The 13,871-nt window shown below is 47.0% G+C and overlaps 2 long non-coding RNA genes across 11 annotated transcripts in view; one reads left to right on the forward strand and one right to left on the reverse strand.

Moving 5' to 3' along the window:
- Nucleotides 1-13,871, forward strand: part of LOC122681435 — a 122,245-nt gene that overhangs the window by 15,182 nt on the left and 93,192 nt on the right. The window lies entirely within an intron of this gene.
- LOC122681436 overlaps nt 1-13,871 on the reverse strand; it is a 109,340-nt gene that overhangs the window by 2,131 nt on the left and 93,338 nt on the right. For all 7 annotated transcript variants that reach the window (XR_006336975.1, XR_006336973.1, XR_006336972.1 and 4 more), the window contains one exon: nt 96-261. This is a non-coding gene — a long non-coding RNA (uncharacterized LOC122681436). The remainder of the gene's footprint in view (nt 1-95; nt 262-13,871) is intronic.

Below are 13,871 nucleotides of genomic sequence, written 5' to 3' on the forward strand. Positions count from 1 at the left end.
CATTCAGTCTGTACTAGTATCTCATCCACAAACTGTCTCAGAGCAATATCTTGTACCTCCCAGGTCTGCGCCTCCTTGGGTGCAAACCAGCTCACCTTTCTATGACATCTCCTCTCAGGGAATCTAGGTTTTAGGTTTTAGCTCCCTCCGTTTTCTTAAGGCTTTGCCACTTCTGTGGGCTTCTTCATTCCCCAGGAATATATTGCAATCCTTTGCCCACTGTTGCCTTCTACTGCTTTGGAGAATGTATCTTTTGTATTCCTTTGTTGGCATATTGGGAGAAAAAAAAAAGAGATACACAAAGTCAATTTACTTTGTCTCACCAGAAGTCCCTTGCATCTTCCCGAGTATTCCTGTGCGTCCCTTTCTTTGTAATGGCTGTAGTTTAGCATTTCCCAAAGGACATTTTGAGGAACAGTGGTTACATGGGCTGTTAATAAAGATGTATAAAGAAAGGATCCTACAGCCAAAGAAGCATGGGAGATATTAGGCCATAGACATCTTCCAGCAAGGTCATTATCTTTCAAACAAGTGCAGGAGCACTCCTCAAGGAATGGCTTCAGAGCCAGCGTCAACTCCACATAAGAAAACCATTCTCACTGCATATCACACACACACACACACATTTTTATTAGATGGGATCCAGATTTGGCTCTAAATTATTTTAGAGCTAAAGTATTAAAACAAACAAACAAACAAACAAAGATCATGGCATCTGGTCCCATCACTTCATGGCAAATAGATGGGGAGAAAATGAAAACAGCAACAGATTTTATTTTCTTGGGCTCCAAAATCACTGCGGATGGTGACTGCAGCCATGAAATTAAAAGATGCTTGCTTCTTGGAAGAAAAGCTATGACAAACCTAGACAGCATATTAAAAAGCAGAGACATCACTTTACTGACAAATTTCCATATAGTCAAAGCTATGCTTTTTTCAGTAGTCATGTACACATGTAAGAGTTGAACCATAGAGAAGGCTGAGCACCAAAGAATTTACGCTTTCAAACTGTGGTGCTGGAGAAGACTCTTGAGAGTCTTCTCAAGACTCTCAGCAAGGAGACAAACCAGTCAATCCTAAAGGAAATCAGTCCTGAACATCCATTGGAAGGACTGCAGCTGAAGCTGAAGCTCCAATGTTTTGGCCACCTGATGCAAAGAGCCGACTCATTGGAAAAGACCCTGATGCTGGGAAAGGTTGAGGGCAGAAAAAGAAGAGGGCAACAGAGGAGGAGATGGTTGCATGGCATCATTAACTCAATGGACTTGAGTTTGAGCAAACTCCAGGAGATAGTGAAGGACAGGGAAGTCTGGCTTGCTGCAGTCCATTGGGTAGCAAAGAGTCGAATCCAACTGAGTGACTGAACAAGAACAACAAAAGTATTCAATGAGAATATGCTTTAGCCTCTGAAGAGGGATTCCAAGAATGTTTCAAGTAATGACACAGTCAGTTTAAGTCTAGAGCCACCCACGATAAGTACTTAGAAAGGGAGAGCACACAACTGAATGCAGATGCCCGTTTTTGAATATTGCTTAAGTCTTCTGATTTTATGGCCACTTCTTATACACTCAAATGAGACACATCCTGTACTGTGGCTTCCAACTTCCTAGAAAAACAACAATTAATCTCCCTCAGTGGCCAATGAAGTCTTCTCCCGTGACAGGCATCAAAACCAGCAAGAGCTTGGGCGCTTGATTTCTTTATTTTTTCCCTCTAAGCCCTTCCTATGAAGTTGTCCCACATTTGATGTGTTCTTTGTTAATAGCACTCATTCTCTGCCTGTTTAGCAAAACACGCTTTAGCTCTACAGCTACAGCTGAAAGGGTGGATAAAAGAAGATCTGGGATTTTTTTTTTCAAGAGTGGGTGGGGAGAAGCTTTTCCAAAGGCACTCAGCAATTTTCTCCATTCCTGATTTTGACGTTTCTTTCATAGTTTGTCTCATTTCTGAGCTGGATTCCAAAACGCCACTTGTTACTGATGCAGTCAGCGTCCCTGAAACACTCAAGAGGGTAACTTCATGATCCACCGAGGTGTCTGACTGACACGCAGTGCGGCTCAGCTGCCAGGACCCTAAATGAATGCCGATTACAATTAAATGCAAATTAGCTTTGCATTTGCTTCAGCAGTATGTACAGAATTTCTTCAGCTGCCTCTGTATTTCAAGGCACAAATGCCACTCCAGACCGTTATAATTAATTGCCCCCAGATAAGTGTACAGCAAGAATATCCCTAGCATGTCATCTGTCAGCACTGATTTACACATCTGACGCAGGGAGTGTGTAGTTTACCAGTTAGGCAGTTAAATTAGGTTAATTGACCTGCCACCAGTCTGCTGCAGAGGTCAGTAGACTCTGTGACCCGCCCACCTGTCTTTCCGAGCGCAGCACACTCATGCCAGATTCTGGCTGAAATCAGGCATAAAGCCCACGGCCGGGGTCCCCACCCCCACAACCTCCTGTCTGTCTAGTTCACAGGGTTTCTCCAGAGCCTGGCACATAGTAGGTGCTCATTAAATTTGTTAACTACACGGTGGAATAAATGTTCTAGTGCCTTGCTTGCTTCACTGTGATGCTTTGCATCCACAGGAAATCAGAGTAGCTCTAACAACAAAGGGGCCAGAGGAAGAGGAGGGAGAACAGCAGGGGAAGGCACAGCCTGTCCCACTCGCCCTGTTTCTGCAGTTGCTCGGCTGAGCCCAGGTTTGTCTAGCCCGGCTGGCTCCACTGGACCATGTTAAAGATGGAAAGTGTACAGAAGCTGCCTGGGCAGCATGTGATCACACTTTCTCCCTAAACAGAACCTCATGCATTCACAGCATGACTCTGCTTTTTCTGCCAAAGCCCTGTCTGAGATGCCTCCCTTCCATAGGATGTGTGAGCATTACAACGGACCCATTCATGACATGAAAAAATTGCATGTGGCCAGCTTGCTACAACCCAGAAGGGCTTTCCTGCCATTGCTATCACTTTGAAGTGGCTGCCCAGCTCCAGCTGTATTTCCTAAGCTCACCTGGCATCTAGATGTCCTCAAGAGACTGGTCCTCACGGATGGGGTTGCGGCTAATGTGTAATCTGTAGACAACCACATCAAGAGGACCCTTGTCTCATGTCTTATAGTGTGTGATGCTGCACTCCGGTATCAAGTCGTGGGGTCTAGGTCCTCTCCCTTCTGTCTGGGTGGACCATGAGGCTTAGCAAACCAAGTCATAAAAGGCAGCCTCTGACCTGTCCTCTTGAGACCCTCACCATGAGAACCCAGGAACCAGGCTGTGAGGCAGCCTGGCAGCCACGTGGAAGTTTCAAGTATACAAGCTCTGGCTACAGCCACAGCTGATGTACCATGGATGCTAGCCTGCAACAGAGGAGGTGAGGTGGCCAACAACTGCGGCCCTCAGCCTCCAAGACATCCCAGGAGACACCACACGGAGCAGAAACAAGCTGTCCCCACCGAGCCCTGTCCAAATTGCAAGTTCAAAATGAATGTTGTCACTGTTGTGAGCCAGTAAGTTGTGGGGTGATTTGCTGCGCATCAGTAAAGAACTGGAACAGGAATGCAGGTGGAGACGATGTGTATCATTTCCAATACAGGGCATTTGAGAACTCGGGGATGCCTTGTCCATATGCTGTCTCTGCCCAAGGCCCTGGAGACAGTTGGACCACAAGATGGGAGGAGCCAGGTGTCCTGACTGCCACACTGTGACATCACTCAAATAACTGCATCAAACTGACCAGGAGACAGAAATAAGTTCTGTTGTATGAAGACATTAAAATTTAAGAGTTTAATCTACAATTAGCCTAACTCACTGATTTCACTTTTTCTAATCTGTCCGAAATCTTCCACGCCTCTGTTTCCCCAACTGAGTAACACTGAGTGTTGTCACTTGGGTTTCTGTCCAGTTATCCGCACAACAATACAGGAATCCTGTGTATTATCAGAAGGACAGTACTGACAAACTTCAAATCACCTGGGTGATGTTTAGGCAGAAGACAAAGGAAGGGCAGGACATCACCGTTTCTACTCTTCCTCAACCAAGGGCAGCACCAGCCCCACATACGGAGGGAAAGAACCATTGTGCTCCATAGAAGGAAACCCACGCAGGTCAGCAGAGTGGCTTTTCCAGCTCTGTTCTGGAGGCAGCCTTGGGTGGGTGAAGTTGAAAGTCACATGTGGCCCTTTAGGAATGAACCATATTGACGTCTTTGCCACGTTTCAGTTTGTGGGGAGGAGATAGATCTTTGGCTCCCATGGGCTGTGGTGCCAGATAGAGGGCTGAGAAAATCAGGAGTTCAGAGCCTCACCTGCCCCCTCCCACAGTGTCCAACCCCCTCCCCAGAGGCTCGGGAATCCAAGTCGAACGCTCATTTCTTATGCTCCATTGACAAGACTTCCTACTTCCTCGGTTCTGAAGAATCGTAGGCCACCAAGCCCACCCAGATAACAATGTAATGTCCTATAACATCCCTCAACTTGGGAACACAAAAGTAGAGAATACTGGCTCGTGTTTATGTACAAACAGGAGTCGGTGCTCAGGAGATGGAGGATGGGCCTCTCAGCATTTTTGGATTCTGAGAGACCCACAAACACCTGACTCTCTGCCTAGTATTAAAATTCACTTCCTCACCTGAAACACATTTGGAAAAATTGGAGAAATTCTGTTGGGGACCTCAGATTGCGTCCCTGACACCATGCTTGGGGAGTCTTGATATTAACTGTGGTGTTCCAGTAAGTAACTTTTTGAATGTTCAGCATAAAACATCAGTGCCCCTGACCTGAGACATGACCCGTACGTACATCCTCCAGGCACCCAGGGACCTGCCCCACAGCCCCTTGCAGCTTCCTTCTCGATGGTATCTTCACCTCTGTTACTCATAGCTGCTGAAGCCTTCTCCGTTTCATTTTTATTTTTTATTTTTTCAAAACTGCCCAGGGAGCAACTGGAATCCAAACCAAGATGAAAAAGCTTTAGATGGAAAAGTACAATAAAAATACTCTTAGTTCCTGTTTGCTTTTTGAATTCCAGTAAGAACTCACTTTATCAGTGAATTTTGAATCCCCAGACCTAACAACTCCCTAGTATGATATTTTGGGGTGCGATCACAAACAAAGGAATGTAGGGTTCACTCTGTGTTGCCAGCCCTGGAAGAGAATAAACGCAATCACATGGCCTGTGGGAGAATTTTGGGGGTTTTATGCTTCAACAGGGACCCCCAGAGTGGGATTCTGCTTTTCACAGCTCATTGCTAAGTTGAGCAAACCTCTTCCTATGGGGACCTCAAGAATGTTAGAGATTCTCTCATCTAAAATGGTTCCAAGCTTGGTTTAATCCCTTATCTCTTCACGAGCTGTTTTGGCTCAAGCTGTTTTGATTTCACAGAACGGCTGAGCCTCTGAGATCCCGGCTCCGGCCTCCTCTCTTCAGTGGGTCTCTTAGGGCCTCTAGGCTTAATGTCTTCAATGGAGATCTTGTGGGATAATGTTTCCAAATTTGTTTTCCAGAGCTTCAGCCCCTGGGAGTGGACTTGCCTGGGTTTTGTCAGTCTCTGCCGGCTCCTCCTGCCTCCTTTCCACGTCCTCTCCCCACCTCCCCCTCCCACCTTCTCCATGGGCTGCTCTCTCCCTGTTGGCTGCATTCTCACTGCTGACCTCGGATAAACATAAAGGCTTTTGCTGCCTGTGTTCACTGGGGAGACTCAAAGGTGCCAAAAGCCAGTCGCTAGCTCTTGGCCTTCTCCATCTTTCACCGGCTCCTCACAGATCTGGAGGTTTTAAAGGCTTTGTCAGTCCTCAAAACCTCTTTTCACCATTCCCGCCGTTAATGTCCTTGCTAAAAGTGACCCCTGTGGACAAGACCCTCTGTCTTAGTCCTGGAGCCAGACTGGGTATGTTTTCCTGCTGTGTGGAGCTGGAAGCAGAGGGTGAGCTCACTGAGACCCCAGGCTAGGAAAGACTATTCCTCACTTCTGATGTGCTGGTCAGCCTAGAAAATACATAAGGAGGGGGCAGGGGGTCTTTCTAGGTGGCCCACCCACCTCCAGTGCTGCCCCCTCTTCTACTGCAGACCCAGGTCCTGTTTTCTACTCTGGATTGCTGAACAAGTAGGAACATTGGCCAGAAGCAGATGGGGCTGAGAACTTTGACAAATCCAGATTCCCTAGCAAATCAGATGAAGAGGAAGGTAACTCAGGGATGAAGTGCATTATGATCCAGGCCCAGTGCCGCCCAGGCATACAGCTGGGTGATGAACTTATGCCATCAAGTTACAACCAGGTTTCAAATGTGAGCCTCCACACCCTGGCTGGTATACTTCCCCCCTAGAAGCATTGGTCTTGAAGTCACATGGGAAAGGAAGGAGCCTTCTAGCAGTGTGTTTCCCAGAGGCAAACACTCATCCAGGTAACTGGACTCCATTTAGAAGCACTTAGAAAATGGGGATTGCAGCTGGAGAAGGCGAAGGTTCACAGACACAGACCCTGGGCTCAAGGAAGCCCCACTCTAATCAGAAAGACCAACTGAGGAGCCTGGGCTGCTCCCACGCCTGGCCCCCAGCCCCTTCTTCCCTGAGAATATCTAGGCTGGGCCCTCAGGTTGTGCATTCTTTAGACACCAGGGATCATTTTGATGGTCCCTCAGGGAAAGGGAGTCCTAGAGTGAACACAGAACATGGCGGGAGGAGCAAGAGGGACCAGCTCACCCACCCAAAAGGGAGGAGAGAAGAGTGTAGAGAACCAGGGGAGTTAAGTCATTCATTCGTTCATCCATCCAAGAAGTACTTGGAGGGCCCAGGAAGTGCCAGCCACTCTTCTGGGTGCTGGGACTATGGTGGTGCACAAAACAGAGAAACAATCCCTGTTCTCATGGAGATGATAGACCTTGATCTCTGAACTGGGCCCAGCCTGAGAGAGGTAAAGGGTGTTCTAAAGACAGTGCGAGACGAGAGAGGCTTAGCTGATGGAGGAGGCCTGACTCTCCTGACCAGGGATGGAGGGCAGGGTACCAGATGAAGCCTCCCAGAGGCCAGGGCATCTGCAGAAGAGACAGAGAAGGAATACTGGGAGGAAGAGGAGCAGGAATGGAGGGGACAGGGAGGTTAAGATGCAGGTGGCAAAACATGCTGTGGATGATGAGGTTAGGGCTGTGACCATGGAAGCTGCGTTGGACTGGAGTGAAGTTCATGGGGGCTGAATGATCAGCCGGCAGGTGTCAAGAGTGACTGTCAGAGAAGTGAAATCCAGGGACCTGCCCATCACGGGAAAGGAAGTCCTACACCGCTGCCTTGGGTTTGCATCTTCAGCCTGTAAAGGGGCAAATTTGTTATCAGCTGAATAAAACCAACCATTATTACCACTTCAAGCATTTGGGGTTTGTTTTTTTGCTCTTTGAAAGGAAGTAACCATGGGTAGGTATGTGTGTATCTCAGTTTCCCTCTGAAAACCAAGCTGTTGCTGAGTTTACCTCACAAATTGCAATTCTTTCCTGTAACCAGTATAGAACTGCCAGAAAGAAATTGCTGGAAAGTACCAGTTTATTTCCCTGCTCCACTCCTCTAGCTTAGGATGATGATTTTTTTGTTAATATAGAAATTTCAGTCTTGATCTGAAATATCATACATATAAAATCCCCTGAAAGAGACATGTTTGATCTTAGAGTTTGTTCTAAAAATAATACATTGATTAAGCTCTAGGCCCTTTCCTTGTGTATTTGTCAAATTGCAATTTAATTGCAATTTTGCATAATATAAAATGGTCACATAACTTTCTGTTGGTTTTTTGGTTAAGTATTGCTTTGCCTTACTTTACAAATTTGATTACTGTTTTCAGATATCTTAAATTCTTTAAGGGAGTTGTATTATTTGGGTTGATGAATAATTCTACTCAATGGATCTCAATAGAATATCTATACTCAAAAGTGTTGACAAAGATGGGTGCATTTGTCACCCGTGTCTCCCTAGAAACTTTCATTAGGAAGGGAAAGATAACAGAAGGAACAAACTTAGAGCACAACATTTGGTGCCAACATCTCTGCAGTTCCTGCCAGGGTCCCAGGACCCCTCTTTCTGCTGGTCCCCTTGTGTCGCAGCACACAGTGGAGGGCCTGAGTTGCACCTTGGGTCTGCTGGCTTGCAGATGGCAAAGGCCTGGGTTCCTCAATGTTACACTGAAAACAGAACACTCTCTCCCTCCCCCAGCCTCTCCACCAGGCTGGGCCTATTCAAGGAGATCAAGGCCCATTATCTCCAAGAGAACAGGGGTTGTTTATCTGTTTTGTGCACCGCCATCGTCCCAGCCCTCAGAAGAGTGGCTGGCGCATCATTGGCTCCTTACAAATATTTATCAGATGATGAAGGAATGACTTAACTCCCCTGGCTCTCTGCACCCTTCTCTCCTCCATTCTGGGTGGGCAAGCTGACCCCTGCCTTTGCTCTATAGAGAGAACCATGTTCTGTGTTCTCTCAGAAGACTCCCCCCAACCCCGAGTGAATATCAGGATGATTCCTGGTGTCTAAATAATGCCCAGAGATTCTCAGTGAGGAACGGGTTGAGGGCTGGGTGGGGGAGCAACCCTGGCTCCCTTGCTGGTCTTCCTGATAAAAGTGAGGCTTTGTGGGGCCCAGGACTGTGTCTATGAGTGCTCACCGGATGTGGCCACCATTTCATGAGTGCTTATGTGTAAGGGTCTGTGTGCATGTGTACAAAGTCGCTTCACTCATGTCCAACTCTTTGCAACCCTATGGACTGTAGCTCACTAAGCCCCTCTGTCCGTGGGATTCTCCAGGCAAGAAGTGGGTTGCCATTTCCTTCTCCAGGGAATCTTCCTGACCCAGGGATCAAACCTGTGTCTCTTACCTCTCCTGCACTGGCAGGTGGGTTCTTTACCACTAGCACCACCTGGGAAGCCTGTCTCAGGGTCGCAGTTCAGTTCAGTTCAGTTCAGTCACTCAGTCGTGTCCGACTCTTTGCGACCCCATGCACTGCAGCACGTCAGGCCTCCCTGTCCATCACCAACTCCTGGAGTTTACTAAGGGTCTAAGGGTCTGGCCCACAGGAAATGCTTATCAAACATAGCTGATACAGTGAGTATTACAATATTGACATCTATGAGTTTTTTCTTCATCCCCCACCCAGTGGCCCAGGAGCCTGCAACCTGTCCCTAAGTTCTGTTCACAACTTCTCCCAGACAGGATTCACATTGTATGGGAACCAACATTCTACCCTACAGATGTGAGGCAATAGCATGCACATGGGAAACCAAATAATCTTGGGAAAATCTTGTCCCCACAATCTATATGATTTTCCGAAGAAAGAGCATATTTCAGAGCACAGAGCATTGGGTTTGAAGCCTGGAAGTGTGCCTTGAGATCTGTCTTTCCTAGTGTGTGACGTAGGGGGACTCACATAGCTTCCCTCAGTAGTCTTACTTCTACAAAGGGGATACTAGGAATAGCCATCTCCAGGGTTTTTATTTGAATCATGTATGAATATAAACACTAACCCCCAAAAGGGTAAAATCAGAGCATAGGTGGGTTTCCATCATCGGTTGCTAATTAAGCTGTGTATTCCTTCCCTTACCTGTCACTGTCTATCCCCGCTCCTCCCTGGCCAACACCCCTCACACACACAGCCCCTTGGTCATTTCACTGCATCTTCCAACAAAGGGAAATGTAATAGACAAGCATTCTTATTTTAAATTTTTAATAAATTGTTTAATGGAAGTCATGGAAGGTTGTGTCTGCTTGGGTTGCAATGAGTCTGGGAGCATGCTGCATGTCACTAAGTTCAGCATGCCTGCCCTGCAGTTTCCATGGAGAGAGGCTGCCTGCAGAGCACACCTGTCTCCTGTCATGTTGCATCGTCGTCTTGTATTCACAGGTTTTCGCTTCAAAACACTTGCATCCTGCTATACTACATGACCCCCTCTCATGTGGAGGGGTTTGTGGCACACGCTCGTTCAGCGCAGGTCTGTGCTCATGACTGCATCATCTCTGTGGCTTGGCACATAGACACAAATAGCTCTGATGAGTTTCAGTCTCTTTGGATAGTAACAATTGTGTCTGCCAAGGGAGGCTGGACTCGAGCTGAGACTAAACCAATTAGCAGCAAGAACGCCCTGGCCCTTCCAAGCTGCTCCCTCATGGATGGTTGAATTTGCAGCATGAACAGTCCTCACAGGGGCTGTGCCCTGTAATACCTGGGACCCTCAAAGCCCCACCTGGGTGCTGCCTCCTCTGGACACAGCAGCCTCTGAGAGCCCTGGCCTGTCTGGGCTAAACCTCCCATGTCTGCTGTGAACTACTTTCAATGTGAGGTGCTCTTCCCATTGTTTCAGAGATTCCATCACTGTTGAATAGCTTGCTCACTCAGTCGTGTGTGACTCTTTGTGACTCGATGGACTGTAGCCCACCAGGCTCCTCCATCCGTGGGGATTCTCTAGGCAAGAATATCGGAGTGGGTTGCCATGCCCTCCTCCAGGGGATCTTCTCGACCCAGGGATCAAACCCACATCTCTTTACATCTCCTGCATTAGCAGGTGGGTTTTTACCACTAGTGCCACTCAGGAAGCCCATCACCGTTGACTGCTGGCTTCTAATTGTAGTTTCAACCAGTAGAGCAAAGGCAACTGTTTGTTTGTTTGTTTGTTTTTTAATATTATTTCAATTATGTAATATTCTTTAAACTCTGAAACCTACTGAATATGTAAAAGCCCCCAATTTCAACTCAATGCTGAGCAGCTGCACCAGTGGTTGATGTTTTCTGGGGCAGGGTTGGGGGAGGGTGTAAGCCAGCAGATAGGCTGGAGGGAAAGGGCCTGCTTTGCCACCTCCAGATCCTCTGAGCTGCCTGGGCCTCAGAGCTGGAGCTCTGAGCACAATCTAGAGATGACTGGTTATCTCTTGTTTATTGGTGATCATTGAGTGGAAAATATTACTGGGTGGTGAACTGGCACAGCTTCAACTTGAAATGACTAAGCTTGCATGAGTCACAGATCTGCCATATTTCAGGCACCATCCCTAGGTTTGGGTTCTTAACACCTTGTTTAGGGTTCAGCTTCATCCAGGTAAGTCTTGAAGGTTGCCTATCCCCACATCCTCCAGTAGGAAGGAGATGACCACCCTGAACACAGCATAGGCCTATGACAAATTTGATACCCTGGGAAAGTGAGATTTTGCCTCCTGTTCATCATTTGTGATAAAAACTTGTCATCTAATAAAGTTGCGTGGCTTTGCCCCTTGCTCATAGCCAGACCTGAGTTTTGTCTGACAATGGGTTGTTTATTCCTTTCCTCTTGCAGTCACTAAATCCCAATTCTGAAACCTCAGGAGATTTACCTTCAATCACCAGCAAAGCATCTGTCTCCACTTTTGTTTCCAAGCGGGCAGGACGGCTGCTGTGTGGGGTGTTCTCTTTGTAATTAGCTAAAAGGCTCTGTGTCTGCCTGTCACGTATAAATTCATGCCCACTTTAACAGGCCAAGTAGAGAAATACTCAAGGCTAGGACTAGCACGTCAAGAGCCAGAGCTGGATCTTTACCATTAGTCACTGTCCTGACCAAGAAAATAGACCCAGAATAAAAATCTGTGCATCACATAATATCAAGTAAGCAAAGCAAAGGAAACACACTGTCACGGCTAAGGTGAGCTGCTTCTGCACTGATGGCTCCGCTTTCTCTGCTGGAGGTGAGCTCGGTGCTGTGGGATCCACCACAGGCCAGCCTGGTGGAAGGGATGATAAAGGAGACCCTGAGTTGAATCCCACAATTCAGCAGGATTTGGCTGTGAGGAGGGTGTGAGCTGACCATTCAGAGGGAGCTGCAAACATAAAATTCAAGGGGAGACGGGAACTCCGAGCAGCTCAGAGGGAGGGCGATGGACTAAGATTCTAGAGAGGAAGGCTGAACTAGATGGCAGGGTGTGACTTGCAAGTGTGACCTGCAGGAAGGATTTGAAGCAGAGGAACGACATGATCAGAAGTGCAGCTTATAAAGCTCACTCTGGTGGAGGAGTCTCAGGAGGGAAGAGAGGCAGCAGGAGAGCCAGGAATGAAGGATGTGACTTTGGCATCTGGGCAGCAGAAGGAAACAGAACGGAAAAATGGAGAGATGACCAGTGAGATGCGAGGGTCAGTGAGGTGACAGGCGGGAGGGTGCATTTGGCCTCAAAGACTTCTGGCTTCAGCATCTGGAAGAACATCAGGTCCATTCATGGAGAAGTAGCCCATGTTGGGGAGCAGGTGGGCACGATGGGGCGGGGGAGGATGAAGTGATGCCGAATTCCACCAGAGGCGTGTTGCCCTGGAAGCTACCAGTCCTTGGCTTCTGGTCATGTGCTATGGTCAGGCGCGTGATCTAGTTCCATGTGTTTTGGTAGTTGTGACACCCTCTGTGCCCCCATGGAACCCCTTACCTCCACCCTTGAGGGGACATAGTAGAACTGGGAAAACCAGTCAGCTCTTGTTGTTATAGTAGCTTAATCACTGTTGTGTCTGACTCTTATGATTCCATAAACTGTAGCCAAACTCCTCTGTCCATAGGATTTTCCAGGCAAGAATACTGGAACCAGTTGCCTCCAGTATTCTTGACCTCCCTCCTCAGTATTTTCTTGACCTTGCCTACTCAGGGATTGAACTTGCATCTCCCGCATTGTCAGGCAGATTCTTTACCACTGACCCACCAGAGAAGCCCATCAGCTGTTAGTATTTTCTGAATCACGTCAATGCAAAGGAAAATGTGAATGCAAAGCACACTGTGAAAATGCTATGTGCTACATGAGATTAAAAAGGCAACAACCTTCTTAATCCTAATATAAAAAACTATAATCATTTTTGTTCCATGAAGCAAAAACTGTAGCCCTGTTATAAATTCTGAAAGAGCTGACTGGTCGTAATCAATTTTTGCTACATTAGTAAAAGCATCAAGATCCAGGTAGCCAACCAATAAATAATTAATAGTGCCTACTATGTGGAAAGGCATCTAGGAGATGCAAAGATGTGTGTGATAGACCACATCCTCAAAGAATTTGTAATTTTAATGGGCATTCATGAATACAAATAGCTATAGTTAAAGGTGTATATTTCACAAGAACTCCTAGCCAACTGTCAGCAAAACCCCAGATGGAGAGATTAACTCTGACTGGGGTGGTGAGAAACCATGAGGGGAATTAACAGGACTAAGGTCACTTGGGCTGAGGATGCTTTACAGACCTTTGAGCATGAGTAGGATTTCATTCTAAGTGCAACACAGGGTTTTTCTGCCTCCATGAAAGAAAAAGGTCACTATCAAGTGTCAAGTATATACATTAGGTCAAACCACATGAAACAGCCATTTTTACAGGTTAAAACCTGGTTGAGGTGTTTCTCTGGTGGCTAGGTGGTAGAGAATCTGCTTGGCATTTCGATTTGGGTTTGATCCCTGGCCCAGAAGGATCCCGTATGCCATGGAGCAACTAAGTCTGTGCACCAGAACTATTGAGTCTGTGCTCTGGAGCTCAGGAGTAGCAACTATTGAAGTCCATATGCCCTAGATCCTGAGCTCTCCAACCAGGGAGGCCACTGCAATGAGAAGTTTGCATGTTACAACTAGAGAGTAGCCCCCACTTGCCACAACTAGAGAAAAGCCAGAGCAGTAATGAAGACCCAGCACATCCCAAAATAAAAATAATAAATAAATAAAATCTAGTTTAAAAAAAAAACAGTTGAATATTGGCAATCTCATGAAGCTCAGTATTATCATACTATTTGACCTGAGGCCTCAGTTCCAAAAATCTCCAACACTTGCTTTGGATCCCAAAGCCTGCAGATGAGGCTTTGCCTGCTGAGGTACCAGCATCTTCTTGTCCTTCATATCCTGAGGGAGGCATTCCCAGGAGCCCACTTATTT

This window comes from Cervus elaphus, chromosome 23, assembly GCF_910594005.1.
Source record: "Cervus elaphus chromosome 23, mCerEla1.1, whole genome shotgun sequence".
NCBI lineage: Eukaryota > Metazoa > Chordata > Mammalia > Artiodactyla > Cervidae > Cervus > Cervus elaphus.